This window comes from Rhineura floridana, chromosome 1, assembly GCF_030035675.1.
Source record: "Rhineura floridana isolate rRhiFlo1 chromosome 1, rRhiFlo1.hap2, whole genome shotgun sequence".
Taxonomy (NCBI): domain Eukaryota; kingdom Metazoa; phylum Chordata; class Lepidosauria; order Squamata; family Rhineuridae; genus Rhineura; species Rhineura floridana.
In genome coordinates, this window is record NC_084480.1 from 220,487,242 (window position 1) to 220,514,212 (window position 26,971).

The 26,971-nt window shown below is 41.6% G+C and overlaps 1 protein-coding gene and 1 pseudogene across 1 annotated transcript in view; one reads left to right on the plus strand and one right to left on the minus strand.

Moving 5' to 3' along the window:
- CARMIL1 (capping protein regulator and myosin 1 linker 1) overlaps positions 1-26,971 on the plus strand; it is a 221,984-nt gene that overhangs the window by 56,668 nt on the left and 138,345 nt on the right. The gene's annotated exons all lie outside the window — the stretch shown is intronic.
- On the minus strand, positions 9,919-10,037 carry LOC133375743 (5S ribosomal RNA; annotated as a pseudogene).

The following is a 26,971-nucleotide window of genomic DNA, read 5'->3' on the forward strand; positions in this document are numbered from 1 at the left end:
TTTTCACTCAGTTCTGCCCTCAACTGATACTTAAAAGCCTTGCTATGCTATGCCTTTGTATAAAGCTTGCACTGGAATACACTGCCCTGGAATACGCGTATGGTTCCTGAGGTGAGAGCTAAGAGTCTCAGGCCCCATCTGCACTATACATTTAAAGCAGTATCATCCCACTTTAAACAGATTTTGGTTGAACATCAAGAAAAACTTCCTAACTGTTAGAGCAGTACGACAATGAAACCAATTATCTAGGGAGGTAGTGGGCTCTCAAACACTGGAGGCATTCAAGAGTTAGCAGGACAGCCACCTGTCAGGTATGCTTTAACATGGATTCCTGCACTGAGCAGAGGGTTGGACTTGATGACCTTATAGGCCCCTTCCAACTCTACTGTTATATGATTCTGTGTTCCAAGCCTCAAAATAAAAGGGAGTCTGGAGAACAAGGCACTGCTTAAAGATTTATAAAAGATGTTAGAACTACAGGGGAAGTTTAGCAATTTAGCCATTGACTAATGTTTTATGCAGAAAAGAGCAGATTAAAATGGTGTTGTTGAAGTAGCTAAGTGTGAAAAAGTTGTGTTTTCTTACCTCTCCTCTTCCCAATCTCTGAACACACTTTGGTGATTAATGTACACCAGCCTTCCCCAGCCTGGTGCCCTCTAGATGTTTTGGACTCTGGCTCCCATCAGCTCCAGCCAGCATGGCAAATGGTCAGAGATGATGGGAATTGTATACTGAAACATGTGGAGGGCAGCAGGTTGGTGTATGCTGTCCTGGTTGTTTTCAGGAAAGTTGCACAGTAATTTAGGAGGAGTTATGTATCCATCGATTGGTTTATTTTCCATAGATACCTTTTCAGTAGGAAAGTTAGTTTGGAGTGAAAAGTCATGATTGGTGGTACATTCCTAAGTCTGTGTGAGTAGCAAATTGCTACTTCCTGAGTGGCCTGCTGAGCAGAAATAAAAATATTTACTTTGTTGGCAATTATATTTGTATTCAGTTGCATAATTTTACTTTACATCTGCAGTTGCTAAGGCTAAAATTACCCTCTTTTGCCTTCAGCTGTCTAGTTACCTTTTGTTCCACAGGTCAACAACTTTCTACATCTAAAAAAACTACATATTTAAAATTCTGTTATGTGTAACTGCAGTATTTACTCTTAGTCCTTACAATGCTAGCCCCCCTAAAACTATCATTTTTGCTATTGTAAGTAAGGGGTGTTGCAGTCTACTTCTAGGCATTTTTGGAACTGAATATGTTCCTCATAATCACCCAATACACAGAGATTTAGACCTTATTCAAAGAGCAGGGTGGCGGCTGCTTGAAACACAGCTGTGTCTGTTAGTTCCTTATGGCAAGCAGTTTGTGCATAGTGGCTTCACGCACAGGGTGATTTCATCCACACTTGTATAGTCCCTTTCTTTTTAAAATTTTGCTTAGGCATGATTGAACTGCAATGTGTGTGTGGGGATTTCATTCAGCCAGTATGTAGGAGAACCATTTTATTCAATCAGTCATGTTTAGCTGCCTCCATGTGGTTGTGTTTTCAAGCAGCAGCCATATTGCTTTTTACATGTCTGAGTTGGGCTCTGATGGGACTATTCACTTCCAGTAGCTTTTGACAGAAGCAAAACTTACTGCAAGATGTTAATATTCCCTAATATTAAAAGGGTCCATGTAATAATTCTGCACCCAAACTGTCGGGTCTTTTGTATTTGCTAAGAGGGTAATCCAACTTTATTTAGTCACTCAGGGGAATGATAGCTGTTTTCAATTCTTAAAGAAAAGTGCTTGAATAGTTGCCATATATCAGCCTTTTCAGAGGAAACAAAAAACCACCACCCCTCCCCAATCTCTCTTGACATAGACCAGAAATAGACGGGTTCATCCATCCTTATTTCAGACTACAGGCAGGGGCTCACATGTTGAAATGCTACACCATACCAGATAAATGTCCATGGACATAATAAACTGGCATGTTCTAATCTGATCTCCTTGACGTGTGTGCAGATTTATTTATTTATTAAAACTGGTATGATGGAACATTCCATCGTTTGATTCTCTGCCTGTAATCTGAAGTGGTAGAACCTAGACACAGTTTACTACCAAAGAGAGAACTAGCCCAAGAATTTAATGTTTTCTCAGGAACAGTAGACATCCCCTGCGAAAGCAGGTGTAGCAGAAAAGCTGTTGTTCCATTATGAGAAACTATAGATTGTTCTGTCTCTAGCAGTCCCTGTGTGCTGTATAATTGACATATTTCACATGATGTTGCAAGCCAGCAGGTCTTAATCTCATAACTTTCTGATTATTTAAGCCTTTTTGTGAGCCTGTCTGGATAAATGCGTTTGGATCTCTGAGTCTCAGTGGAGAGAAAAAATGTGTTGCCACATGGAGGCTGGATTTGCAAGTGTATTGTGGCCGAGGTTGAAATAAACAAATAGACACAAATACCGGGTTGAACTAAGGGCCACTTTGTTAAACTGTAAACTTAACCCTTAAAATAACCTGCAGAGGTAAAACATAGGTGTGGGAGCTAGGTTATAATTGAATTATCTAATTACAGCTATTGGGCGACCACCCTTGCCAGGGCAAGGGCAAGCCATTCTGCTTACCCCTATCCCCACCCCACCCTGAGGGTTAGGGGGGCCTTCCTTCATCACCACCCCCCGGGGCCATAGAACTCCGGGTGGATGAGGTATCTTGGCCCCAAAGGCAGTCCATATCCTGCCCCTAATACATACAGTTCTGAAAGGCAGGCCTCCGGATCTGCCAATCACCCTCAAAGGTGCCTAACGGTGCTACCTAGCTGTCTTTACCAGCTTCCCTTCCTGCACCTTCCTTCCACAAAAGGGTGTCAAATCTCTATTTAGACACCCTTTACCCCATTGCCGAGGACCAAACCTTGCAGGAACCTCTGCAGGTCTGCCAAAAAAATGTTGTTACATGCATCTGACAGGTGAACACCATCCAGCCTATAACGTTCAACCCTATCATGACGTATGTCTGGATGCTGTATAACAAAATCCCCTTGGCCAAGGAGAGCCAACCCAATCTGTCGGTTGACCTTTTTGCACTCCCTATCGATACCCCTTGGGTTCCCACAATAGCGCCACACCCTATGTGGTAGGATGTCAAACCACACCAACATAACTTGTGGCCAACTCCGCTTGACTACCCCAAAGTCGTGGCATGCCTGTAACATAAGGGTCTTGCCCTTCAACAAATCCAGGTCGTTCTCACCCAGGTGAATGACCAGAACATGCGGAACTGTCTATACCAAACTTTGCTGGAACAACAGGGGTAGGAGCCCATTCCAGCACATCCCTCGGCGGCCAAGCCATTGCACCATGGCCCACTTGCTCAAGCCCAAGCTGTGATCCAACACTTGACTTCGCCACCCTATGACCAGCCCAGAAGATCATGCTATGGGTGCAGAGTAGGATGCGCACTCTCTCCGCTCCCATCCAGCAACCTGCCAACATAAAAACACAAATTAAAACAGTTCAAACTTTCAGATCCCATGGCTTACCCCATGATCAAACATACAACTTGTAAGCCTTAGAATGCCATCTACAAATAACCTGTAGCTGGTCCCGAGGAAGGCTGATGCAAGCTGCTGTGGAAGCCGCCCCAATCTTAAAGGAATGGGTACCAAATGTAGCAGTGATGACCCCTAGGCCCCGAAGGGCAGACTTTGTTAGGGCCCAAAATTAAAACTTTGACAGAGGGGAACTCCCTTCATGTATGAACAGATAACCAGGCTCCGATCCCTGAACCCACATAAAATGTTCCAGTGCCCTTACTGGGAGATGTCTACCTGTGATGCAGGTGACAAGACCACTGTCTGGCCCCTATGCCGCTGGTCGGTCTTAGACCACCGCAGCCTAATGTTAGCCTGCCCTTCTACACGACTAACATCCAAACTTAACAAGGCACGAAAGGAGCCATATGTCTTTGACCTGGCAACCACCTCTCCTATCCTGAATGCCCTGAAAAACAATGTAAGGACAGTGGCATGAAACAAACATGCCTCAAAGGGGGAAGAACATAAGGTCTTCCATTGCCCTAACATTTCCGTTGCCCAGGAGCAGTTGCGGCGAAAAAGGCTGTCTAGTATCAGGGGAAGGGGGGTGCTCCTTGGCCCAGCATCCAGCATACGCCGCACTTGAAAATCCTCCAAAGAATCTATAACACCCAGGGCTTTGGCAAGAAAGGAAAGACCCACTAACTTACCCCTTAGGGTTCTGACTGAAAGGCCTTGTTGTCTGCCTTCCACGAAGAATTTCAGTAAGTGATCAACTGGAATGGGCTACGACTGTGAATAGCCCCTTATGGCTCTAAAGTCATGCAGCTCCCTACCTGCTCTGTTATAACTGGCAAGCATGCTGGGGGCAAGTTATAGACCTATTGCCCTCTCCAACTCTGCTCTCTGATCTCCCAAAGTGAGGGTGGGATGACATCCTGCTGAGCCCTGGCAAATGGTGCCAGCTGGCAAAATCTCTCCATCTGGTTCTGTAACAGAGCATCAGCAATGCTGTTATCAATGCCTGGGACATGCCATGCCCGAGCGGGAATTCAATTTAATTGGAGCGAAATTTCCAAAATATACTTTTTTTTTTTTTACTGGAGTGGCACATGTAGTGCATATAGTGACTCATCTCTGGCAGTTAAGACCCTAGACCTGGGCTGGATAAAAGACATTGTGAAAGAGTATATATTCCCCTGGACACATCACTCCAGGAAGTATTTCCTTTTGTAGATAATATTTTTCCCTTGAAACAAATGCAAATCACTGAAAGATCTGTTTACATTTAATTTGAATAGGGTTTCAGAACTCAACTGTGAAACCATTATGTGAAAGCTCCATTCGGTAATGTTCTACATGTAGTTTCAAGACTCTTGTAGCAAAGAAAATATCTTGAGGGGATTTCTCTCTCAAAACCCTTTAATTATCTTTGCAGTGAGAACTGAAAAATGTGTTTAATTTTAGTAAAACAGTTATAATCAGAATGATTTTCTGTTTATGGGTGGTTACTGACAAACAATTTGCCATATATTTTGCAATCTATTTACAGAAGAAACTGCTTCTCCCATCTAGACCTCCCTGTTGAGATCATTAGATGAGGCCCTCCTGGTTGTGCCACAGCCACAGCTGAAATTCATCTTGTGGCAACCAAGGAGAGGGCCTTCTCTGAGGTGCCCAGTTTATGGAACCACCTTCCCTCTGAAATGCAGCAAGCGCCATCCCTAAGTCTTTGACACAACTTAAAGGCTTATTTGTTTACCTAGGCATGCTGGCTAGTAGTACCAATCTTTCATAATAATTATCTGGCTTACTGGACATGTTGCAACATTTTATGGTAGTTTAATGTATTGTTTTATTGGCAATGTATTTATCATGCTTTCAACCACCCTGGAATTTTTGATGAAGGCCAGTTTAGAAATGTTTTCAGTAAAATAAATAAATAAATGAATGAACATCTAAATGTGTTGTGTGTTAATGCATCTTATCACTTAGCTGGATGATACCAGCTTCCAAAATGGAAATGATAGTTGTCTGTTGATTATTCTCCCTGTAGCTTTACTTTAACCTTGTTTGTACATCTAGGGTGAAAGTACAGTCACCAGAGGAGCAAGAATAGAAATAGCATTGGTGACTATGGAGATACCTTTGCCCTGGCTTCCCAGTGGTCTTCTTCCTAAACATGTTCTTGATATGCCCTTGAAGGGGATTTGCCTGGAAATCTGTGAGCCTAATACCTTGTTCACATCTATGTCCATCATTTGACTCCAAATTGAGTGATTTATGTAGGAATGGCCCATCACAGATCTAAAATTCCACGCCACTTCAAGCACAAGTGTTTTCACTTAAATCTATTCACATGTACAGCTGTCATCAGATGGCATACATCTGTGAATTAGTCTTTACCTTCAAGTAAATGGGTGACTTCAGCTACTGTGACATAGACTGGCTACATATGTGTTCCAGTCATGACAAAGAAGCAAAATTTCTAATACCCTAAATGACTGTGCCCTAGAACAGTTGGTCATGGAACTGACCAGAAGGATGTTGACCCTGGATATAATATTAAGTGGCACCCAGGATCTGGTTTGACATGTAAGTGTTGTTGAACTGATTGGAAACAGTGACCATAGTGCTATTAAACATGCATGTAAATGGTCAACTGCCAATAAAATCCAACACAGTCACATTTGACTTCATAAGAGGAAACTTCCCAAAAATGAGAGGATTGGTAAAAAGAAAGTTGAAAGGCAAAGACCAGAAGGTTAAATCATTCCAAAATGCTTGGGAGTTGTTTAAAAATGCAATAATAGAAGCTCAACTGGAGTGCATACTGCAGATCAGGCAAGGTACCACCAGGGTGAAGAGGATGCCAGCATAGTTAGGTAGGAGAGTCAAAGATATTAGAGGCAAAAAGACTTCTTTCAAAAAATGGAAGTCTTGTCCAAATGAGGAAAATAAAAAGGAACACAAACTCTGACAAAAGAAATGCAAAACAATAAAGGATGCTAAAAAAAATTGAGGAGCACATTACAAAGAACATTAAAACCATCAGAAATTCTTTAAATACATTCAAAGCAGGAGACTGTCTATGGGCAATGAGACCCTTGGATGATAAAGGAGTTGAAGGTGTGCTAAAGCAGGATAAGGAGATTGCTCAGTGAATTCTGTTCACCTGTCTTCACAGTGGAGGATACAGGGCAGATCCCTGAACCTGAATTAACAGGAAGGGAGTCTGAGAAACTAAGGCAAATAGTTGTGATATGAAATTCTAGGCTTAATAGACAAAATAAAAACTGACAAATCACCAGGTCTGGATGGCATCCACTCAAGAGTTCTCAAAGAACTGAAATTTGAAATTGATGAAAATATGTAACTTGTCCCTCAGATTTACCTCCATGCCTGAGGACTGGAAAGTGGCCAATGTAACGCCAATCTTTAAAAAGAGATCCAGGAGGGATCCCAGAAATTATAGGCAAGTTAGCTTAATGTCTGTCTGTCCCAGGAAATCTGGTAGAAAGTAGTATTAAAAACAAATTAATGAAGCAACAACCCTTGCTGAAGCAGAGCCACCAGGGCTTCTGTAAGGGAAAGTCCTGTCTCATTAACCTATTAGAATCCTTTGAGAACATCAACAAGCATATAAATAGAGGTGATACAATGGACAGAGTGTACTTAGATGTTCAAAAAGCTTTTGACAAGGTACCTCACCAAAGACTCCTGAGTAAGCATAGCAGTCATGGAGTAAGATGAGAGGTCCTCTTGTGGATCAGGAATTGGTTAAGCAGCAGGAAGCAGAGAGTAGGAATTAATGGACAGTTCTCCCAACAGAGGGCTGTAGAAAGTGGAGTCCCCCAAGGATCGGTATTGGGACCTATGCTTTTTAACTTGTTCATAAAAGATCTAGAGTTAGAGGTAAGCAGTGAGGTGGCCAAGTTTGCTGATTATATTAATTTGTTCAGTGTTGTTAAAACAAAAAGGGATTATGAAGATCTCCAAAAGGACCTCTGCAAACTGAGTGAATGGGTGTAGAATGGCAAATGCAATTCAATGTAAACAAGTGTAATGTTATGCATATTGGAGCAAAAAAATTAATTTCACATATGCTCTCAGGAGTCTGAACTGGTGGTGATTGATCAAGAACAAAACTTTGGGGTTGTAGTGGATAACTCAATGAAGATGTTAACCCAGTGCGTGGCAGCTGTGAAAAAGCCAAATTGAAAATAAAACTGCCAATATCATAATTCCATTGTATAAATCTATGGTGCAGCTGCATTTGGTGTACAGTTCTGGTTGTCTCACCTCAAAAAGAATATTGTAGAGTTGGAAAAGGTTCAGAAAGGACAACCAGAATGTTCAAGGGGATGGACCGACATTTGGGGCTGTTTAGTTTAGAGAAAAAGAGAGTTTAGTTTAGAGAAGAGGCAACATGGTAGAAGTGCATAAAATCATGCAATGCATAGAAAAAGTAGATAGAGAAAGGTTTTTCTACCTCTCTCATAACACTAGAACTCATGGAAGATTCAGGACAGACAAAAGAAAGTCCTTTTTCATGCAGTGCATAATTAAACTGTAGAATTTGCTCCCACAAGAGGCAGTGATGGCCACCAGCTTCGATGGCTTTAAAAGATTAGACAAATTAATGGAGCATAAGGCTATCAGTGGCTACTAGCCATGACAGCTGTGCTCTGCCACCATAGTCAGAGGCTGTTTGAAAGCCAGTTGCTGGAGGCCACAGGAGGGGAGAGTGCTGATGCACTTAGGTCCTGCTTGCGGGCTTCCCATGGGCGTCTGGTTGACCACTGTGAGAACAGGATGCTGGACTAGATGGGCCACTGGCCTGATCCAGGAGTCTCTTCTTATGTTCTTATGATCTTACTTAGATCATGTTAGGCTTTTACAAGGAACTTTTGAATATTATTCTTTTTCTAACTGCCTCTAGGCTTTCAATTGCACAAAAATGAAAAACCGTGGAAGATTTGAAAGTTTCATTATGGTATAAAAAATCATTGCTATATCTGAAAGAATTATGCATAATTTAAGAATTATACACTGTAAAGAACGACCACAGGCCTTTTACAGTTTGGACCTTTATTTCCTATATCAACAATAGCAATCTACAACATCGATTCCCAGCAGTATCAATGGACATTTGGACCTCCTGACAATATGTTCATCTCTTGTGTCTTCATTATACCTTTATTTTATTCTCTTTATCTTTCTTATGTTTATTAATGGAGTATGATATGTGACATTGCCTTCCTTGGCATGTTGTTAAGTTTTATTGTTTATTTAGCTGTTTTGATATTGAAGAAAAAAACAATAAAAACAATCTGTGTAAAGGAATTAGGACACTGGGCCTTTCTTTATATGGGTGCGTAATAATAAAGAGCCTTTCCATTTATGGAACACTTCCTTTCACTTACAGAAAGGGCTAAGACCCACTGGAGGTGCTTCCTCATGGAAGGGGGAAAGGATTCCTCATGTAGGCTCCCATCCCATCTCCCACATAGTTTTTGAGGGTCCTTCAACTTCACCACAGTTTTCTTTTATGAGAAGCACAGGGGGAGGAGAAATTAGTGAAAATTGCCATCTTCCCTTCCATGAATGGAAGCATTCTGTGACTGGAATTCTTCTCACAGGATCTCCAAATCTTGCCTGTAGTAACTGCCTCTTAGGAATTAGCAGGTGGAACTGCTTATAAATCGTTGCATCAGAGTTTGAGAAATGTTGATTACCCAAAACTGATCTAGATGTTTTGTCATTTGAAATATCCCTCTTGCTCCTACAACAATCAGAATTAAGATAATGTTTGGCATTTGTATGTTTTAGGGCTGGAAAAATTGTACATTGATTTGTAAAAGGTTTTTTTTGTTGTTGCTCCAAGTTTTCAATTATAACTGACAGCTTGAGGCGGATCTATTTTTACTACCTGTCAAGTATTTACTCTTAGATTATGTTCTTCGCTGTTAGTACCATTGACTGGCTTGAGCCACTTAGCTGTGTTTTTACCAGAGATATTTGAAACCCTATGGGTACTTTTGACATTATATACTATTTTCCCTTTCTGCTTTTGTTGTTCTTATTAAATAAGAGCACCTACGTAATATACCGTAGTTACAGTAACAGTGGCAGCACTATCATTTCCTTTAAATATTTTTCTTCAGTGATTAGATAGTAACCTCCTGGACAGGGCTATTTTAAAAACAAATTGTACAGTAGTATTGTGTTCCTCTTATTTGAATAGTTATGCAAAGTGAGACGTGGCCTCTGGGAGAAGGTGTACTTCCTGAGCCTAGTGAACCAGGCTTTATGTTTCATTAATTTTTGTTGTTAAATGCCTTCAAGTCTCTTATGACTTATGGCAACCCTATGAGTCTTTTGGATGTGTTCATAGCCTACAGCACCTGATATTCCCAGGCGGTCTCCCATCCAAGTACTAACCAGGCCTGACCCTGCTTAGCTTCTGAGATCAGAAGAGATTGGGCGAGTTCAGGGTAGTATGGCCGTAACATTAATTTCTTAAGACACTTTTAATCCCACTGTTTGGCCTTGAAACAACATACAGCTGTTGTGAAAGCAAAATATAACAATAACAAAACAATATAACAATAACTATTTGAAGCTAGAAAATACTCATAGCAATAGAGAACAGTAGTGGCTGGTTTGGTGGGGCACAGTTGCTCTCCAACTCTCAGGCATTGCTGCAGTTTACCTGGACAAGGCTGGGGCAGGGCACTGTTGAAGCCAAGCAGATGTATCAGTGGAGCCAATCGTGCTCCTGCTGGTGCATCCACACAACCCCAAATTCACTGCCACCCTACCCTACCCGCATCTAAGTAAGCTGTAGTGGTGGCTGTTTGGGAGAGTGTCTGCCCTACCTTCCAGCTGCTATTGGTAGGGAAACATGAACTCAAACCAAACCAAAGGTTTGATGTTATAAAAGCATATGTACAATTTGTCAAAAACCTACTAAAGAAGGGCCTTTGTGCTCCTTAAGGAGAAGGGAATTCCATTTCCTGGCACTGCTGTCCTGCCTTGCTGAGAATGTGCTCATGAATAAATCTAGAGGACATAGGTGAGGCAGTGATCTGGAGCAGTTACCTAGAGCAGGGGACTCATAGGTAGAGGGTATGTATCCACCTGAAAGTCAAGAAGCAGAACCTGAAAGCAAGAAGGGGTCATAGACTGTTTCTTCAGAATTGTGGATAAGCCTGAGACCAAAGGTGACTTGTTGCAACCAGTGCTGGATATTAACTGAGCCCTTGTATAACCCTTCTGCCTGACTAGCCTTTCCAGACTGTGCTCCTTTTCTGGAAAATGGGATCCTTTAATGGGCAACCCTCTGACTTGAATCCTGACATGTCATTTCCTCTCTGTCTCTTGCTGAGCGTGCTGCATATAGTGGTGAGCTGGCTTGGTGGTATGCAAGTCTCTTGGGAACAGTGATGCTTCCTTCTTGCTAGAGACCAACTAGGAGCCTATAATCACTTGGGGTCCTGGATCATGGCTCTCAGATTCAGAAGGTCCCTGGTTGCTGTACTTGAGTTCATTGTCAGGATCTGGAGGCAGCATCAGTACCTCTGTGGGTTGTGCTGCTGGCCCTCCTTGCCCCAAGAATGTCAAATTTGAGACAGACCAGGAATAATCTGGGATGGTGGGGTCCAGAGACAGTTTAATTCAACAGTGAGTTTGCAGCCACGTTCTTTGATATAACTGGCATCGTACCTCCTATAAAGAAGCATTCACAGTCTCCAAAGTGAACCAGACAGTCCCTCTCTGTCTCCCTTAATCAGCCAGGAAGAGCAAGGGTCAAAGGGCAAGTGGCTGGCCTCAAAACATTCAAGCAGTCTGTCCACATCCTCAGGCATCAGACTAAATCAAATGTGTCCTTCACAATAAGGCAAGCAAGACACCAAGGGCCTTTCATTTTCACTGCCACAGAGTAGGCTTTAAAATGGGCTCCACTCTTGTTTGGTTGTATTCATCACCCTAAGTAAAGCTTTCTAGTAACTTTTGGGGAAGGGGATATTTTGGCTTTACTTTACCTGAAGTAATGCTGTAATGCTGCTTTCAGACAGCATTGTTTAGAACACCAATTCATGATATGTATCAGTGCCTTATTTAAATACAAAATGGAAATGAAATGGACTGCCTTCAAGTCGATTCTGACTTACGGAGACCCTATGAACAGGCTGTTTTCATGGTAAGCGGTATTCAGAGGAGGTTTACCATTGCCTTCCTCTGAGGCTAAGAGGCAGTGACTGGCCCAAGGTCACCCAGTGAGCTTCATGGCTGTGTGGGGATTGAAACCCTGGTCTCCCAGATTATAGTCCAACACCTTAACAACTACACCACACTGGCTCATATAAATACAAGAGGTTATTAATTCTTAGTCCATTTATATGGATATCCAGCTTCCCACCTGTAATTTTCTTTCCAAACAAAAATGCTGCTGAAACACGTTTCTAAGAGCTGTGTGAGATGTATTCACTGGAATGTAGTACTCTGATGGCTCTTATCTCCTCCACTCCTCCACTTTTTAAAGTACTGTTTCTAGTGTTATTCCAAGAATTCAGGGGAAGTCAAGGAAACAGATAAGCCAATATCAGTATTTGCAGTACAGCCACATCATTTTGATATGTATACGTTTTTTGAGTTCCATAAGAAAATGAAGGAAATGATTCATGATACAGTTGTGGCTTGGTTAGCATGTGGTGGGGCACAGAGACACTGCACATTAATTCTTTATCCCACATTTCTCCCTGTCTTCACACAAATTCCCCTCTTCAGGCCTTATATATGATTCCTCATTGCCATCTGACACCCACGACTTTCTCGGAGCTTGATGCATGTCTCCTGCTGTCTCATTTCCCTGTGAAGAATTTCAAAAGGAAGTTCCAGTCCAAGAAATAATGTTAATGGAAGGAATATACATTTTGGTTAGTTTAGGAATCTTGTGGGAATTTCATTAAATTTGATACTGTTTATTTTATGTTCTCCAAGCAGCCTTGAGGCAGAGAAGTACATAAATAGCACTTTGACTTATCCATAATTTGGAGTAGCCAAATACATTTGGAGTTGCCTGATCCTTTTGGATAATATTATTTGGTGCACATTATACATCAAATTAAGGCAGCTGGAAGTTACAACTTTTAATTCACAAGAAAACTGTAAAAGTAAATTTATTTGCCTCCCCCCCCCATAACTGGAATATCTTGATGATAAACACCAGTCATGACATCAGAAGAGCCTGCCGGATCAGGCCAGTGGCATCCTGATCTCACAGTGGCCAGCCAGATGCCCATGGGAAACCTGGAAGCACGATTTGAGCACAAGAACACACTCCCTTCCCCCTAGGTTTCCAGCAACTGGTATTCAGAAGCATACTGGCTCCAACTGAAGAGGTAGAGCATGGCCATCATGGCTAATCGCCCTTGATACTGTTATCCTCCATGAATCTGTCTAATCTTTTATAGCCATCCAAATTGGTGGCCATCAGTGCCTCCTCTGGGACTGAGTTCCATAGGTTAACTGTGTGCTGTGTGAACAAGGACTTTCTTTTATCTTTCCTGAATCTTCCAACATTCAATTTCATTCATTGTCCACGAGTTTTAGTGTTATGAGAGGGGGGGAAACTCTCTCTCCACTCTCTCCATGCCATGCATAATTCTGTAAGCTTCTATCATGTCACCTCTTAGTTGCCTTTTCTCTAGTCTAAAAAGCCTCAAATGTTGCAACCTTTCCTCATAGGGGAGTTGCTCCATCCCATTATCTCATTTGCTCTTTTTTTTAACCTTTCCAACTCTGCGAGGGGATGAAAACTGTATGCAGTATTCCAAATGCAGTCACACACCATAGATTTATATAACAGCAGTATGATATCAGTAGTTTTATTTTCAGTACCTTTCCTAATGATCCCTAGCATGGGATTTGTCTTTTTCACAGCTGCCGTACACTGGGTCAACATCTTCATCGAGCTATCCACTACGATCCCAAGGCCTTATTCCTGGTCACTCACTGCCAGTTCAGGCCCCTTGAGCACATATGTGAAATTATTTTTTGTCCCAACATGAATAACTGCACTTGCTTACATTAAATTGCATTTGCCATTTTGCCACCCAGTCACTCAGTTTGGAGGAGTCGTTTTGGAGCTTTTCACAATCTTTTTGTTTTAACGACTCTGGACAATTTAGTATTGTCAGCAAACTTGGCCACCTTGCTATTCAACCCTAACTCTAAATCATTTATGAACAAGTTAGAAAGCACAGGTCCCAATACTGATCCTTGGGGGGACTCCACTTTCTACATCCCTCCATTGGGAGAACTGTCTATATATTCCTACTCTCTGCTTCCTGCTGCTTACACAAGTTCATGATCCACAAGATGACCTCTCCTTTTATTCCATGACTGCTAAGTTTATTCAGGAGTCTTTGGTGAGGTACCTTGTTGAAAGCTTTTTGAAAGTCCAAGTACACTATGTCAGCCAGATTGCCTCTACCTATATGGGCTGCTTTCACACATGGGGCTAATAGCGCTAGTTTAACGGATTAAAAAGGTAGTGCTTCGTTTCGGATTTCAAAAATCCCTTTCACACTGCAGCACCTGTTATACCGGCATTTTGCACAACAGTCTTTCACACACAGAGCAGTTTTTCTCCCTCCCCCTTTCATTCAGCCTCACATGACACCGGATGAGCAGGTCTTCACCTACCTTTGGTTTGAGGCCTGTTCTTCTGGTGTGCGTGGGGGGGTTGAAAGAGGCGCTATCGCGATCAGCTGAGAGGTGCGGCAGCGCAGTAGCAGAGGCTCTGGTTGAGCACAAGCAGCAGCAGCACAGGCTGAGTGAAGGCTGCATGCTGCGATCAGCTGAGAGGCGCAGTAGCGCAGCAGCAGAGGCGGTGGTAAGGGCGGAACACACTGCATGCTGGGATGGCTGTTTGTAAGGGTGGGAATGCACTGCATGCTGGGATGCCTGTTATGTGAGCAGCGGCAGCTAGCGCAAAACTCCGGTGATCTTCCGTGTCCCCGGCCTTGCTATCAGATTATTTCAGGTATCATTTATTGCAGAATTTAGCGCTATACTTGCACTACATTCCACCAGAATTCTGGAGCTACCCATTATGTCGTGTGAAAGCTCAAATTTTATGCACAAATTAACAGGAAATTAATCGTCAGAATAACGGAATAAAGTGCAGTGTGAAAGCACACATGGTTGTTGACACTCAAAAAACTCTAATAGGTTGGTGAAACAAGATAAGGCTTATTCTTCTATGTGCTTGGTTATTTTATCTAACAATACTTTGTACCAGTTTCCCCAGGACAGACATTAAGCTAACTAGTCTGTAATTTCTGGGATTTCCTCTGGATCCCTTTTTTAAAAGATTGGTGTTACTTTGGCCACTTGCCAGTCTTCAGGTATGGAGTCAAATCTGAGGGACAAGTTACACATTTTTGTCACAAGATCAGCAATTTCACATTTGTGTTCTTTAAGAACTCTTGAGTGTATGCCATCCAGACCCAGCAATTTGTCAGTTTTTATTTTGTCTGTTAAGCCTAGAACTTCATCTCTCATCACCACTATCTGCCTCAGTTCCTCAGATTCCCTTCCTGCAAAAGTTAGTTCAGATACAGGGATCTGCCCTATGTCCTCCACTGTGAAAACAGGTGAAGAGAATTCATTTAGCTTCTCGGCAAACTCACTATCCTGCTCTCACACCTTTGGCTTCCTTGTTGTCCAACAGTAAAACCACTTTCCTAGATGTTCTGCTTTGAATGTATTTAAAGAATTTGTTGTTGTTGGTTTGCAGTGCGCTTCTCAAATTCTTTTTTAGCACCCCTTATTGTCTTCTTGCATTTCTTTTGCCAGTGTTTGTGGGCCTTTTTATTTTCTCATTCAGACAAGGCTTCCATTTTTAGAAAGAAGATTTCTTGCCTGTATAGGTTCTTTGACTCTCCTCCTCAACCATGCTGGCCTCCTCTTTGCCCTGATGGTATCTTTCCTAATCAGTGGTATACTCTCCAGTTGAGCTTCTGTTATTGCATTTTTAAACAATTCCCAAGCATTTTGGAATGATGTGACTCTCTGGAGTTTGCCCTTCAACTTTCTTTTTACTAGTCACCTCATTTTTGGGAAGTTTCTTCTTTTGAAGTTAAATGTGACTTTGTTGGATTTTCTTGGCAATTAGTCATTTACATGTATGTTTAATCTTATAGCACTATGATCACTGTTGCCAATTGGTTGAACACTTACAACTTGCAACAGGTCCTGGGTGCCACTTAAAATAAAGTTCATGGTTGCTGCCCCTCTGATCGGTTCTGTGACCAACTGATCTGGGTCACAGTCATTTAGGGCATCTAGAAATTTTACATCTTTGTTGTGAATGGAGCACATATGTAGCTAGCTTATGTCAGGGTAGACAAATTACTACAGCATTTCCTAATTTGAATGATTCCTTGATTTCATTTTTCATCTCAAGATCTCCCTGAGTATTTTGATCAGGGGGCGATAGAATATCCCCAGCATTAAATTACTCTTGGGCCTGGTATCACCATCCACAATGATTCTGCTTCTTCTGTGGTTTCTAGCCTGCTGGATTCAGTGCCCTCACTCACATATAGAGCGATACCATCTCTTATGTCCTTTCTTGCCCTTCTGATATAGTTTATATCCAGGGTAACCATATCTCACTGGTTTTCTCCATTCTCTCTTCCCCCTCTCTCTCCCCCCTCTCTCTCCCCCCTCTCTCTCCCCCCTCTCTCTTCCCCCCCTCTCTCCCCCCCCTCTCTCCCCCCCCTCACACACACACACACACACCACACACACACACATTTGGGCTGTGATGCTTTTGCCTCTCTGGACTGCTGTCCTGTGTCTCTGCACTCACAATGCCTTATTGTAGGCCTACCACCTTTCTCAGCTCCTGTCAGCTGTCCCTCCTCTAACAGTTTAAAAGCTGCTCTGCCATCTTTTTGATTTTAAATGCCAGCACACTGGTTTCATCCTGTTTAAAGTGGAACCCGTCCCTTTTTTTTTACAGGCACAGCTTGTCCCAAAATGTTCCCCAGTGCCTAAAAAATCCAAACCTTTCTTCCTGATACCATTGTCTCATTCACATATTGAAACTACAAAGCTGTGTCTACTGAGCTGGTCCTGCGCATGGAACTGATAGTATTTCAGAGAAAGCTACCTTAGAGTTCCTGGCTTTCAACATCCTACCTAGCAACTTCAGTTTTGTTTCCAGGACTTCAGCACTGCATTTCCCCATGTCACTGGTGCCAATGTGCACCACGACCACTGACTTCTTCCCCACTACAACCTTAACTATCTAGATGACTGGCGACATCGTCAGCCTTTGCACCAGGCAGGCAGATCACCCTGTGGTCTGCAGGCCTATCACACACTCCACTATCTATGTTCCTAATTATCAAATCGCCCACTGCCAAGATCTCTCCAACCCCTGTTAAAGTATCTTTGGCACAAGAGGATATCTGCTTGTCCCCCAAGGAATGGGTCCCTTCTAAGGGATAGTTTTCCTCTTCCTCAAAGTGATGCTTCCCCCCCCCCCCGGCTCTCATCCTCCATGATAGCAAGAAAGCTATCCTGGGAGTAGGACACAGCTCTAATGTCCCCAAAGGCCTCATCCACAATCCTCTATGCCCCTTTCAGCGTCTCCAGGTCAGCCATCTTGGCCTCAAGAAATAAACTTGTTCCTGGAGAGCCAGGAGCTCATTGCACCAAGGGCAGACCCACGACTCCTGCCTAACAGGCATATAATCGTACATGTTACAGACAGTGCAAAACGCTAGAAAGCCCCCATATTCCTGCTGGCTTCTTACCTGCATAATTTAGTTGGCCCTTAACGAAAAGAAATGAAGACAGTTATTAAGTTGCTTACTGTTTTATAGCCTAAGCTTACATACACTATGTATATTTGAGGGCAGCATAGGTAAGTTTATGTAGGAAAACTAACTACTCAAGACAGATGAAACAGCTATGCAATCACCAGTAGCAGTCAGCTGCTCTGTAAAATTATTGTTGTATTCTGATTAAGTGTAGCTGTAGTAGTGATGCTTGCAAACTGACTTTAATAGGCATGAAATCTTCTGTGGGGCAAATGGTTTGCATTGGTCCTGTACAGTAATGGTTTTGTAGCACAGTTCACTTTGGTTATATGTGTGTGTGTGTGCATATAATTTTATGTATTTTAATTGCATTTTATGTATTTTAATTTATTTTAATGTTTTTGTGATTTTTATTGTGTACAATTTTATTATGTGTGGGCTCGATTTTATTGTAAGCCGCCCTGAGTGCCCTATTATAGGGTAGAAGGGCGGGATAGAAATATTTTAAATAACTAAATAAATAAAATAAATATGTAAACAGTTAGGCAGTCTCATGAGGAGGGGGGTTGTCAGTTCTATACAGTCTGTATGCAGTATGAAAAAAAACAGTGCAAGTGTAACTACAGTAGGGCCCCACTCATACGGTGGGTTATGTTCCGGACCCCTGCTGTAAAGTGGAACTCATTGAATAGAATGGCGTGCGATGCCCGAAAGCCGCCATAAAAGCGGGACAAGCGCCATATGAGTGGGGCTTTAGTCTAATTGCGACAGCTGTATTAGCAAATTGCTGTAAAGTGAAACGCCATAAAGCGAGGCCCCACTTTACTTTACATGAACTCTTAATGATACATCTGAAGATAGTGAATGGTTGAAGTATTGCCGTGCCTGTCAGAAAGGCTGGCACATTCTTATTGTCTTGGTTCTTCAGGCTGCTCAATTGATAGCTCTCTGGAATCATTCTCTTCTTGGCACACTAATAGGCAAGCATACTGACAGATTCTTGGTTGTTCATAGAAAGCCTGAGTGGCTTTATTCATAGTGTTTCATTGTGAAGAAGTTTAATTGATTGATCTTGTATGTTTTTGCACCAATTTATACCTTATTTTGGAATACAGAGGAATCATCATCGTCATCATCATCATCATCTAAAAGTATTAGTGTTACCACCACCCTTTACCTGCAGGTCCCAGAGCAGGTTACAATGGTTTAAAATTCAATGTTAAAAAGAATTAAAAGAGATTGCAATCAGTAGGTCCTGAAAACATACACATCAAGTGTCAAAGGCTAGGGTAAAGAGGTGTGTCATCAGCATTCTGCAAACACTGTGCAGCAACAATGGGGAGGGAATTCCATAACTTAGGGACTGCCACAGAGAATGCCGTCTCCTGGGCCACCATCCCCTGAACTTCTGAGGACAGTGGAACTACCAAGAAGGCTCCCTCTGCTGATCTTAACACCCAAGACGGTTTGTAGGGATGAAGGCAATCTCTGAGATATTTGGGACCTAAGTCATTTAGGGCTTTAAACACTAGCATGAGCACCTGAGATTGGGCCTGTAAACGAACTGGCAACCAATGCAACTATTTTAGAACAGGGTTATATGAGTTCTAAAAATCTGGCTGCTGCATTTTGGACCAGTTGATGTTTTCAAGTTATTTTCAAGGGCATCACCATTGCAATAATCCAGTCTGGAAGTTACCAGAGCATGGAGTACTGTGGCCAAGTCATCTCTGTCCAACAGGGATTGTAGCTGGTAAATCAGCCAGAACTGGAAATAGGCAGTCCTAGCCATATAGGCCACTTGGGCCTCAAGTGACAACCTTGGATCCAGAAGTTACTGCAGGCTTCGAACTTGCTCCTTCCAGGAGAGTGCAATCCCATCCAGAACAGGCTGTCTTCCCATCTACTGGAGAACTTGGAACACATAACACCTGTCTTATCAGGTTGCATTTTAATTTGTTGTCCCACACCCAGCCCATCACTGGCAGTGCTTTTCTGGGGTCTGCTCTTAGAACTTGCAAAATGCCATAGGTAGTAAATGTATGTCAGATGTCTACTTTTTGGTTTCTATCCTAACCATTTTTTGCTGGAATAGTGAATTTGGGGAGGAGGATGGAAGAGATTCCAGATTTTTTTGGACTACAGCTCCTATCATCCCTGACCATTGGCCAAGCTGGCTGGGGCTGATGGGAATTGGAGTCCAGCAATAACTGGAGGGCCCCAGGTTCTCCATACCTAGTTTAAACATAGCCCAAATATTTTTATCTCATCATCCTGCATGGAGCTGGACAGACAAATGGGTGCATGAGGACCAATGGAACTTTTATTCAGTGTTTAGATCTAAAGGCAGAAATCTGAAAGTGCTAGAATGGTTTCTATGACATGTTTGAAGATGTACATGGAAGGAATTTGGTATACTTGTGGAATTAGTTTAGTCCATTTTGACCCACCCTGCATTCAAATAACCAGGTCAAGGTAGTATTTTGGAATGCGTTTGGCCTGGGTAGCAATTGGCCATCTTGGTCCTCTTCCTGAATGTTTCTAGTTTTGCAGTTTTTTGAATTTTACTGATTGTTGTTTTGTATTTGATGTTTTATTTTGTGTATGTTAGCTGCCTTGAAGGCCTGTATGGATGGAAAGATTGGGCACGATGTTTAATACAAGAAATAAAAACTGAAGTAATAAGAAACCGCAGCACTGTCATGGAGCTGGGTACCACAGAGCCACCAAACTGCATTAGCTGGCAGTACAAAGGTATAATTCTCCTCTCTGTCCAATCAGAATATCTAAAAGGAATTTAATGGGTTAGAATAGGTGTTCTCTAGCAACTGCTGAATTTGTGCTAAAGTACTGATTGTTTAAAGTACTGATGCTGCCAAAGTTTGAGAAGTGTTGGGCACAAGATATGATTTACATTGTTCTCAATATGCAAATATATTTAAAAGATGAGCTCTGTTAAGCCTGGCTTTCAGAGGTTTAAAGAGCAGCAGAAGGCTATTTGCAAAAGGGCTTTCAACCAGCCCCATGCTGCTCTTTGATCCTCCAAAACCTAGAGATTTAAAGAGCAGTGCAGTACTGTCTGCAAAAGGGAAACTGCTTCTGCCACCTGGAATAAGGCATGCCCTTACTTCCTCTGAGCTGATGGATGATAGGAGCACACCTTTCTCCAAGAAAGGCATAAATGGGAGCTCACATTAAGCCCTGATTGTTTCTTTGAAACCATGTCAATACCCATCCTACACTTGATGTCACGTGACATCAGAGGTGGGGTAGTATAGGCTGGGAAAAGCGGCCTTGCAGGTCAAATTAGGGCCTCTGGCATGGGCCAAGTTTGGCATGCGGCCTGGAGGTTCCCCATCCAATACCTTTACTCTTTGAATTCTGATTTGAGCAATCAATTTGGCTGGAAACTTCCAAGATAGAAAAACTCTGGTATCTCCCAAGAGTGGGCATGCGAGACATAAATTTGCTTTTTTAAAAATTTATTTTAAAGCAGCATATCTTGGGGGTTGGAGGGTTGTGAAAGAAGCTCCTTGGAATCCAACAACTGGGTTTGTGTGTGCAGGAATCCCCTTGCAAACAATCAAGGGGCAAGGCAAAGTCACATACAATCAGTGATGTGCGGCAGAAAATTTTCCAGTGCTTTATTTTTCCATGGAAAATTTTCTGTTTTATAAATTCATTGGTAAGAATGAATGGATGTCAACTGGAAAAAATGGTATTTTTCCTCACTTAAACATCTGCATGATTGCTGACCCACTTTTAAAAATTATCCTGTAGTTATTGTGACCTCTCTCTAAGGGCACAAAACATTTTCCCCTAGATTGTACAGTTGTGGGGATGGCAGAAGTGGGTAAATCGAAGGTAAAACTAGTCAGCATTTCAAATTCTGGGCAGTTTTCAGTCTATTTTGTTTTACAGTCTAGAAGCCAACTCTTAAGTGTGGAGATGTACTGGTAACCATGAGAAAAAATGTAAATGTACTGCCTTCAAGTTGATTCTGACTTATGGCGACCCTATGAATAGGGTTTTTATGAGACTGAGAGGCAGTGACTGGTCCAAGGTCACCCAGTGAGCTTCATGGCTATGTGGCGATTCGAACCCTGTTCTCCCAGGTTGTAGTCCAACACCTTAACCCAGCCTTTCCCAACCAGTGTGCCTCCAGATGTTGTTGGACCACAATTCCCGTCTTTCCTGACCATTGGCAATGCTGGCTGAGGCTGATGGGAGTTGTAGTCCAACAACATCTGGAGGCACACTTATTGGGAAAGGCTGCCTTAACCACTACACCACACTGGCTCTCAACCATGAGAAGGATATCTATATAATATCTAATCTTGATAGTTAGTAATGTAGTATATATGAATCAATACAGTTAGCAATGTAATATGTATTACTATTTCCTGTGTGACTTCTGCACACATTGCAAAGTGAGAAAGAACCCTCAGTGAGGCTCTTTCTCTTGTGGCTAATGCCGTCCTTCTTCCCCCTCACTCAGATATATGTTAACTAATTTGGCTGTTGTGCTGCTTTTGCTTTGTTCTAAATCTAGCCATCTCCTCTGTCCTGTACCTATGAATGGAAGCTATGCTTTTGCAGTTATCTTAAAGAGATTGATCTTTCTCCAGCAACTTGGGTTTTATGGGCAGAAATGGCTAATTTTATTTATATATCTTACAAGCAAGATACAGTTATTGAAGTTGTTTGTTCTGCTTCCTTTCGGTTAGCATTGTTTAGTGCTAGTGAAAAAATATTCTTATTACAAATGTACTACTATATAAGCAAAGATAAATAAAAACCATTTTTTAAAAAAGCAGGAAAAGAAAGTGTCATTCTGCTTTTGGCAAAAGTATTTGAAACCTGTAGTTGCCTCAAGCTGTAGCACTACAGAAGAGTGTCTTATAGGAAAAGATGAAAGCTTTCCCTGTTTTTTGCTTTCTAAATGTGATTGAAGTTCAGAGGTTCAGACTGGTTGCTTTTATGCATACCTATTAAAACACTTTCTGACAGTTTTAAAAGGTCTTTTAACTGGAATGCTAATTTTAGCCCTCAGCCACACTAAGAACTTTTGTTGAGCTCAGTTAATGATATTTGGTTTGGATCCAGATTAAGTTGAACTTGTGCCCCATTGAAATCAGTGGGACATGTTAGTCATGACTTAACTTAAATTCAGTTGAACAGATGGCTGGTTCTGTGAACTCTGTTATATCTCATTTTTCTTTTTGGTGTTGGGGATGGAGATTCCATAATCTCCTCTCTTTTGTACCCAGCTTGCAATCAGCACGATCTCTGCTGACAGAGCCATTAGTTTGTATTCCCCACTGTTAATGAGGTAGTCTGTTGATAGTTTTTGTTTTGAAGAGCTGTCCTAATAAACTTTCAACTCCCACAGAGAATCTTTGGTATGAAAGTCTTGAAAGGAAACATCTCTCTCTCTCTCTCTCTCTCTCTCTCTCTCTCTCTCTCTCTCTCTCTCTCTCTCTCTCTCACTCACTCACACACACACACACACACACACACACACACACACACACACACAATTAGACTGACACATTTTTAGCAAGGATTTGTATTTGATGCTCTGGCCCAGGCAACTTTCCTAAGCTAAGAAGATGCATTGGATCTTGGAACAAAACAGAGACAGTTGTTGGGATGAGGGTGTTAGGTTGTTATTTTGGAGCTTTGCTTTTATTTCAGTTAGGCACGTTCAAAAAATAATAATAAAAGGAAAAACAGACACCAACAGCCCACTGTACATGTTAAAGAAGCCAACAAATTTATTGGGAACTTATTTTTGCTTCATGGTTCTTTGTAGCTCAGTTTGAAGACCCATATTTATGTATGTCATGCATTTTGCGAGCTCTAGTCCAGAAAAGCTTATGTCATCATACATTTATTAGCCTTCAAAGTGTTTTTACTGCAACAGACTAATACAGTTACCATTGTCATAATTAATACATGTGTGTTAGCTGTCCTATAGTCTCTGATAGATGTGCTAATTTTCAGTTGTATGATTGGCATATCTGCTTCCAAGTTAAAATTTAATTAATTGTTGTGCAAAAAGCAAGTCAATCTTGTAACGAAAATTGTAATATGGGCAGCATCCCCAAGATATAAACACGTGCCAGGTAAATGACTGTTTTTGCACTGTATTGAAGCTTGCTCTAAATTAATGTCATCAGGTGTGTTGCACGACTAACTTCACTCTGTATTTAGAAGCCAGAGAGAAACTGGATACTTCAATAATTAGATGGATTTTCCTTCACAAAGTGATTCTGAATAATGAAGTAATCCTGATACTGGGCAAGTTAGTTCGCTCTTTTATTCTTCATCTGGGTTAGTTTTCAGTGTATGCCAACAGAAGTTGGCACATTTTCAGAAAGTGATATTACTGTTCTTCCAATTACCTTTTAAGCCCTTTGATTAAATTTGGGTTATGTCCTTAAGTGTGATGAATGTGTGATTTGTCTTTTATTAAAAAGTCTGTTCAGGCTGTAGTATCTAGAATGATGAAGCATGAATAAATTGTGAGCTCAGAGTTCACTCTTTAGATGCAGTGCATAGTTCAGAAACAGGAGTCATGTGAACAATTACCTGATAAAGTATAGAGAGCTAGTTAGTAGAATGAATGCTGCATTGTGAATACCACCTGCTGTGTGCAACTCAAGATTTCATACTAGAATGGGTTGTAAGCTTCCAAACAACAAAGTTCTTGGATCATAGGAAAAAAATGTCTAGCTGGCACTGATTCCCTCAAAAAAATAAAGAACACCTTATTTCTCAATTATTTTTTCTGACCAACAATCACTTCTCTACTAGAGAAGATGGGGGGGGAGATTCAAAATGAACTGGGACAGCCCTTCTCCTTTGTCCAAATTTACAGAAAAATTTAGAGCGACACAGGCACCAAAAAAGACACAAAAATGGGTTGCAAATGACTGAGGAGGTCTTTTCTTCATTTCTGAGTCATTTTCATATCGTCTTTGGGTCTTGCCTTGTGCTTGTATGACTAAATTACTCTCTAGCACTCATCAGTCATAGGTCTGGCTTCACTCATTGGCTTAAAGCACTGAAAAGCAGGAGCAGGCTATTATCCCACAAAGCAATTTTTTCAAATAGCGCCTGCACATTTTGTTTCATATTTTTCATTCTAAAGAAGCTAGTGACTTACCTTTTTTATTTTTTTAATAAAGAAAGCTCAGCGTGCTGGCTTTGGGCCCAATATAAATGACCCCCCCAAAAACCCCTCCCTCCTTGTGGCCATGAGTGGAATCCAAACTCATAGCTGTAGTGGCTGCATGTTGTGGATACAGTCTCTCTTTTTAATTAAAGGGCTACAACCCATCCTTAACAAAAAGAAGACAGTCTAGTACGTTGCCAACCCTAGCTCTGCAACAGAAGCATGTGAAACTTTTATATAACTAGTTCCAGCTTTAACTGGCTAGGAGAGGCACCTGGCAAGCTGTGGTGGTGAGAGCAGGTGAGTATCTGCAGATGCATTAGATTGAGGGCCAGATTTAAGTCTACCTTGCCACGCATCTCCTTGCTAGGAACACAGTGACAACACTGCATGGTGTGCAGTGTACAGTATGTTGTGCTGCCAAAAGGTACAAGCAAGCCATTGTACTTGCTGTTTTGTCACTCTGTTCCTAGCTGGCAGATGAGTAGCCATTCATTGCTTCTTTGTAGTATTAATTTTATTTAACTGAAGTGAATTATGACCTCAAAGTGGTTTTTTAGTTCCTAGGAAAGCAACACTGTTTGTGGCCTGGTTCCAAAGAGTCATGCAACAAGGCTGCTGAGGGCCACTATCAATACAACTCTCTGTACTGTTTAACAAGTTGTTCTCAACATTTGGGAGAAGTTCAGAACGGGCCTCCAATGCAGTATAAAGAGTTATGATCTGAAAATAATCCAGGGGAGCACTGATATGCTCATGTAAGTGCTGCATGCACCGAAGAAGTGCTTTGATCCCAGCCATAGGCTCCTCTTTACATTGTGGGAAACTGAAGCAATATAAAAACACATACCTTTATTCAGAATGTTTGTTTACAAATATCCAGAATTCCATAGTTATTAAAGTTAGCCATAAACAATTTTTTATAAGAGGAACACTTTTCTGTGCATGTTTTCAGAGGGATAGTTTAGCTGTGTTGGTTGATGAAGCAAAAACAACCAATAGTCTTGTGGCACCTTTAAAGACTAACTAAATTATGGCATAAATTTTGTGAACCAAAGTTCACTCTTCAAATACGTGAAGTGTAATTCTGAATTTGTGTATGGATACATGTGGCAGGGATGGGGGTGGGGGGACAGAGAGGAGTAAGATCTGAGGGAAACAAAATGATCAAGGATGGTGATAATGATATAAAAGCAAAATGGTTAAAGTGACATTTAACATGGCTGTGCTGGTGATAACACAGTCCTGTTGGTTATTTAATACATATAGTGTGATAATCCATGATCTGGGTTCAAGTCACAGATGATGGAACTGAATTTTCTGATAAAATACAACTGTGGTTTCACACTGGAGTCTCTCTTTGAAGGACCTAATAGTGTCATCCACAACATCATGGGTTCATTTATCTGGTTATCTTCCATCATCATTTATGCTATCATTTGTCAATAATGTCCTTCTGTATTCTGTATAGGACAATCCAGTCAGTCTCTTTATTAAAATAATAACTGGGCAAAACTCTTGTCATTAGAAATGGCAATATACAGAAAAGGAAAAGGAAAAACATTTCAACGTACTATGGAAATATGGAAAGCATCCAACAGTCACTGCCTCCCAAACCACAGAAGATAGGGCATTCCAGAGGGTAGGCACCACTATGGAAAAGGCCTGCTTTCCTGTTAACACATTCCACAGGTCATGGCACCATTGGCAAGGCCTCCTCTGAAGATCTCTGGGATCTATTGCATCTATTTCCTCAGTGATTTATATATGTAAAATGCTCTTAAAATGAAGACTCGATTTTTGCCTTTAATATTAGTTGGTCATCAGCTTAAGCCAATAATTCTTCAGCTTTGTTGTACTGTGGAACTAGAGAGACCAAGCAAACCACAACATCCTGTTTTCTTACCGTATGTCAGCCTTCCTCAACATCACCCCCTCTCCGGTCTTCCGGGAAGGGTGACTTCGCTTGTGCCTGCTTTTGAGACGGGCTCCCGCCTCAGAAGAAGCTTATTCAGATATAAATCAGTCAGAACATTTTTTTTTTTGACTGATGAAAATTTCTCCCGGGCAGGGAGAAACGTAGAGATCAACCTCAAAAGCCTGTTTTTGTTGGGAGGACTGGATTTCATTAATTTATGAGAAAAGGTCCAGCCAGCAATGCCGGACGGACTTCCGAACAAGCTCTATCTGATTAATGCGACACGTTTATCTTTTCTTCAAAGAGAAAACGGACTAACAGGCAAGCACCCTTCTTTCTATTCTTTTTTTTACTTGGTTTAAATTGTTGCAGCAAAAAGAGATTTGTCAAATGAATCAGCTTTAAAGAACTTCTGGGTGAGCTATAACTCTTCTCTGTTATTCACGAAATTAACAGCTTATCTCTGTTTCTATTGCAAAAAGCTGTCCTGGAAGTGCATTCTAAAG